Below are 6,398 nucleotides of genomic sequence, written 5' to 3'. Positions count from 1 at the left end.
CTCAGGGGAAGCGTAAAGGGGGAAGAAGCTGAAAGTCAGTTGTCCCTGAACCCTGAGCTGGTTGATCGTATGGAAACCACTGGTGAGACCGAAACGTCTTGGTACAAGTGCCTCGTAGATGTACCCGAGGATTTGAGGGAAGAATGCACCAGTGAGTCCGTGCATGAGGAGTTTAAGAAGGCCGTGGGAGCCTGTAAGGTGTACTTGACCTCAGAAGCTAAACAGCTGGTGGTCCTGTCCACGACCGAAGTCACAGTGAAGAGGGTGGCTATCCTAAGTGACATGCACTGGCGATGTATTTGCACGAAGCAGTTTCTCCGGTTGAAGACTGAACAAGCCGTTAGACAACTGGAGTTGATGAGGAAAGCTCACAGTATGGGTGAAGAGGTCATCCGGGTGCCTCATGTTCTGGTGAGGAAGCTCGTTGGGAGAAATGGTCGAGCCATGCAGATGATGGTCAAGAAGTCTGGTGTGGAGAAAGTAAGCAGTCCACGTGATCGTCAGGACTGGATACCAGACGAAGACGGCATGGTATCATTCTCCGCTGTAGGAACAGAAGAAAGCCTGGGATATATGCGCATGCTGTTGGAGTACCGAGTGACCTACCTGCGAGAGGTAGAACAGTTGAATCTCGCTAGACTGCGAGTGGATAGACAGCATCATCTGAGTAGCAGAAGATGGCAGCCGTCTAGAAATTATGAGACCAGACAGGGAAAGGGCCCCCTAAATAACAGAACAGCTATATCTGGGGACCTTTCAAGATGTCCTGAGAGTAGTGGGCGTGGGTTTAGAGGTAGTGAGACCTCCAGTAACTCAGGTTTGAGCAGCCCATACAAACGACCCAATAGAGGATGGGACATTACGGAGTCGAACCGGACCTTAGATACCAGGGTTTGTGAGTCACACCGCTGTATGACTGACTGCTGGGAGCGGGGGAGATCTGACAAGGTTACGACTGACCGCTGGGAGCGGGGGAGGTCTGACAAGATTATGACTGACCACTGGGAGCGGGGGAGACCTGACAAGGTTACAACTGGGAGTGGTGGAGCTCTGACAAGGTTACGACCCGGAAAGGTGACCTAACGAAGTCAGTGACAGTGACAAATGGTAGGTCCCTAAGGAATGGGCTAATGTCGTTGACTAATGTTCCAGGAGCTGAGTAGCACAATTGTAAAGTACATGGTCTCTATGTGAACTGGGGGTTATAATGTCATTGTGTATATTATGTGTTCAATCCCACAAGTTTGAACAGAGCTGGGGGTTATAGTGATTGTGTATATTATGTGTTCAACCCCACAAGTTTGAACAGAGGGGGGGGATATGTAATGCAGCGACTTGCTGGCATTACGGTAATGGTCCAGGATGTGTTTTACCTGACCATGTACGTTCCCCCTCAGGTGACTGGTCACATGACTGTGACATAGCACAGGTCCTGCGCGCACAGAATGTCTGTCTGATCACATGACTGGGACATCAGCAAGGTCCTGTCAGTGTGTGTGTGTGTGTGTGCACGGGATGGATATATAAACCCTGCTTGATGGGAGACAGGTGTGTTCGGTGTGTTGGGAGTGAGGCCTGTTCCCCATGTGTGTGGGACACCGTGATACAGAGACGCCTGGCAGCCTGAAAGGTCGAGGCTGGATCTTGTGTAGATGCCAGTGGCCTTGGAAGGCAGAGGCTTGCGGAAGAGTCCTGAAAGGCGCAGGCTGGATGTGAGTGAAGACATACCAGTAGCCTTCGAGGGACGACGGCTAGAGACCCCCACCTGGGAAGCCGCAAAGCCACAGTGGTGGCGGATTAAAAGGACTGCAGCAGCAACTAAACCCGTCAAAGGTAATACACTTTGTTATATGGACACTTCATAGAATCATAGAATCATAGAATGGTAGAGTTGGAGGGGACCTCCTGGGTCATCTGGTCCAACCCCCTGCTCAAAGCAGGATTCACTAGATCATCTCAGACAGATGTCTGTCCAGCCTCTGTTTGAAGACGTCCATTGAAGGGGAACTCACCACCTCTCGTGGCAGCCTGTTCCACTCATTAATCACCCTAACTGTCAAAAAGTTTTTTCTAATATCTAATCTGTGTCTCCTCCCATTTAGTTTCATCCCATTGCTTCTAGTCTTTCCTTGTGCAAATGAGAATAAAGATGATCCTTCTACAATGTGACAGCCCTTGACCTATTTGTAGACAGCTATTAAGTCTCCTCTCAGTCTTCTTTTTTGCAAGCTAAACATTCCCAAATCCTGCAACCGTTCCTCATAGGACAGGGTTTGCAGACCAGTCACCATTCTGGTCGCTCTTCTCTGAACTTGCTCCAGTTTGTCTATGTCTTTTTTAAAATGTGGTGCCCAAAACTGTACACAGTATTCCAGATGAGGTCTGACCAAAGAGGAGTAAAGACCGATAATGACTTCACGTGATCTAGACTGTATGCTTCTGTTAATACATCCCAGAATTGTATTTGCCTTTTTTGCTGCTGCATCACACTGTTGACTCATGTTCAGTGTATGATCTATTAGTATACCTAAGTCTTTTTCACATGTACTGTTGCTTAGCTCTATTCCTCCCATTCTGTATATGCTTTTTTCATTTTTATTGCCCAGATGTAGTACTTTGCATTTTTCCCTGTTAAAAATCATTCTGTTGGTTGCTGCCCACTGCTCCAGTTTATTTAGGTCTTTTTGAATCCTCTCTCTCTTCTCTAGTATTAGCTATCCCTCCTAGCTTTGTGTCATCAGCAAATTTAATCAGTTTACCCTCAATTCCTTCATCTAAATCATTGATAAAGATGTTGAACAATACAGGTCCCAGGATGGAGCCCTGTGGTACCCCACTTGAGACATTCATCCAGCTGGATGTGAAGCCATTTACAACCACTCTTTGAGTCCGATCACTAAGCCAGTTATGAATCCACCTAACAGTTGCCTGGTCCATTGCATACTTGGTCATTTTTTTCAATAAGGATGGTGTGAGATACTTTGTCAAATGCTTTGCTGAAGTCAAGATATACTATATCTACAGCATTTCCCTGATCCACCCAGTCAGTGATTCTGTCATAGAAGGAAATTAAGTTAGTCTGACATGACTTGTTAGTTACAAACCCATGCTGACTCTGGTTAATCACTTCATTCTTATCCAGGTACTTACATACATGTTGTTTAATAATTTGTTCAAAGATCTTTCCTGGTATAGAAGTCAGACTCACCGGCCTATAGTTCCCTGGGTCCACCTTCTTCCCCTTTTTGAAGATAGGAACAACATTTGCTCTTGTATGGACCTTGACTGTAACCTGGGCCAAGTGGGCCGGTCTGCCACTTGGGCTCGTGGACATTATATGTGTGAACTGTGGTTTATGAAGTGCAATAAACTGCAGCATTGTGAAATACCGGAAAGACATTGCTGGTGTGCATTAATTGACCCGGTGCAGCGAGTATCCCCCATTATGATGACTAGTGCTGCCTTACAATATATATCTGTAGCTTTGTCGCCATAAAAAGGTGGGGGCTCGGACACATTTCTTGCACTTGGGCCCCAAGCTGTTAATGTCCCCCCCTACTTTTTTCAACCTATGTAACTATGTAGAATGCACATTAGGAAAATGCTTGAAATGCAATTTCCAATAATATTATTTTACAAGTAATTTCCTCTTTTTTTTTTCTTTGTAAAGTGCTAGTTATAAACCCAGACTCTGGATCTAGAAAGTGCAAAACACTCATGACAAACTTGCACATTTAATTTGTAATCTGTATTTCTTATGGTGCCTAAGGGAAGCCATAATGATAAGGCCCCTGCTTGGTAACAAGTGCAGTTATCTGCCTCTGTAACAAAAGCAAATTACCAATGATGAAAGGGTTAATACTTGTGCCCTGCATCAGTAATAGACCCTGTAGTCACCATGACAACTGTTATGAGGTCATAAACAAGTGTCATAAAGAAGATTCCATAAAAGAATGCCGCGCTACCACGATTAGTGCCATTACTGATGCGCCTGAGGACCTTGAGCTTGACCATCCCACGTAATGTGCCGACCTTGGTGTAATTTGGAGGTTCTAGCAGGGAAAGGGGTTGTCTGCTTTAGACACCCCTAGGGCATGGGAAGGTAACAAAGGGGGGTCCCTAGACCAGGATCCCCTTCTGTTACCCTCTATATAGAGCAGCTCTCCTTTGGGAGTTCATGGACTGATCTATGACTTTAATGGGTGATAAATTGGGAGGGATTATTTATCCTATTAGGGATTAGGCATAGCGAACTGTAACCAAATGTCCAATTTTTTGAGAGGTGGACCTGGATGTGTAAGGGAGAAATTATACATCCACCTGGCCAATCAGATCAGCCAAATTCGCTCCATGAATCAATGTGGTGACAGATATCGCCGCCAGATCTCTCCCACATCCGGTTTATCATATTTATAGTCTGTATTCATGTTGTTCTCTATAAATCTGGTAAAATGTACAAATTGTAAAATTCTGCAGTTACATCTGTTATATATTGGCACTAACTCTCTAAGCCCAAGGGATGGGCAGCCCTCCAGCCATGGTTCCCTAGAGATTTCCTCCACAGGGGGTTTTCCTCTCCTGAGTGCTGGGGGTGACTCTTCGTGAGTCGGGGGTTGTGCTATTTTTGGTATCATCTAAATTTAAATAAAATTTTGACCATTTGACACCTAATTACAATGCTTCGTGTATTTATTTTGTGTGCTTCTGTCTGATTAACTTTGTTTGGGGGTCGGGGTCTATCACATACGGCTGGACATCTGCCAGCAGCACAGAACCCAGTAAGCGCATTTTTCCCCAGGGGTCGCCCCTGCTCTGATGATGATGGTGAAGAGGAGACTAACATTACAGCACAACTCCTGGACGCATGCTCTCATCATTGGATAAAAGAATTGTTTTACAGCAGTATAAGCAGATTACTCATCTATTCCTGTAATTTCCGTTGTCTTCAATGGATGGAGGAGGCTGCAAGCAAGATGGTCTATAGGAACAGAGGCTACACAGAGTCTTCTTTATCCTGATAGGTGATGGTTCGGTGTCATGTAAATTTAAATAAAGTTGAGAACGTTTGACACCTAATTGCAATGCTTTGTGTATTTATTTTGTATGCTTCTGTCTGATTCATTTTGTTTGGGAGTCGGGCTCCATCACATATCACTGAGTGATACGTCTGACATCTGCCGACCGCAGTTTAGCCCCAGGGGTTGCCCCTGCTCTGGGGAGTATGATGGAGCAGAGAAGATAAGCATTACAGCACAGCACCTGCAAGTGAGCGCTCATCCTCAGAATAAGGACTTATATTACAGTATTACAAGCAGCTTCCTCGCCTCATTCACACAGTGAGTATTTTGGGCAGTAATTTACATTAGTATTTGTAAGCTAAAAACCAGAGAGGAACAAACACAGAGAAAAATAATAACTGAATCACTCTCACCTCTTCTGTGTTTTGGATCCACTCCTGGCGTCTGTTAACAAATACTGATGCAAAATATCGCCATGTAAAAGGGCCCTAAATCCTTACTGACTGATTTGACAATTCTTTAGAAAAAAACAATATATGCCTGACCATGCATTTAATCCATCCTGCTGCTCATATCTTCTGGGCTCAGACCCACAATGCCGTGACTCTCGGCCAGTGTACATAAGGAGAAAGTGGGAAAAGTCTCCAATAAAAAATAATTCTCACTTTATTGGTGCAAAATATTAAAATATACAAAAGTCCATGATAGCGGAGATGCAATCTCGACGCGTTTCTGGCTTACGCCCTTAGTCAGTGATCCTGTTGTCATGACAATCCGTGCCTCCAGGTATCCCAGTGACTGTGGCCTGCTTAGATCGAGCTAGGAGCATGGTCTCAGAGGCTTCTATCACTGTAACACTGACAGGTAGAATTCATTGCAATGCTTTATAACAGTGACTATACTAATAAAAGCTAGTCCCATAGAGGGACTAAATGAAAAAGTAAAAAAAAGAATGTGAAAAAATATTTAAAAAAAAAACTAATCAAAAAATAAACAGAAAAAAATGAAAATAATGTTATATCAATAAATGGGTATATTCATATGAAAACTAAAATAAACCAGAAAGGTCCACATATTTGTTATGATCACGTCCACGGCCTATAAAATGGTCACACTAGTTAACGCCTTCAGCGGACACTGTAAAAAAAAAAATATTCTTTTTCATCTTACCGCCAAACAAAGAGTGGAACAAAACACGATCAAAAAGTCGAATGGAAATAAAAATGGTTTAGCTAAAAACTAGTGACGAGTGAGCACTAAAATGCTCGGGTGCTCGTTGCTCGAGTCGAGCAAATTGGAATACTCGGGTGCTCGGTCCAAGTAACGAGCCCAATGTAAGTCTATGGGAAACTCGAGCATTTTTCCGGCGCCCCCCCCCCC

This window comes from Phyllobates terribilis, unplaced genomic scaffold (assembly GCF_046119375.1).
Source record: "Phyllobates terribilis strain yellow unplaced genomic scaffold, ASM4611937v1 Scaffold_254__1_contigs__length_2825407, whole genome shotgun sequence".
NCBI classification, from domain to species: domain Eukaryota; kingdom Metazoa; phylum Chordata; class Amphibia; order Anura; family Dendrobatidae; genus Phyllobates; species Phyllobates terribilis.
The sequence above is the reverse complement of the archived record's forward strand: the minus strand, read 5'-3'. Positions refer to the sequence as shown.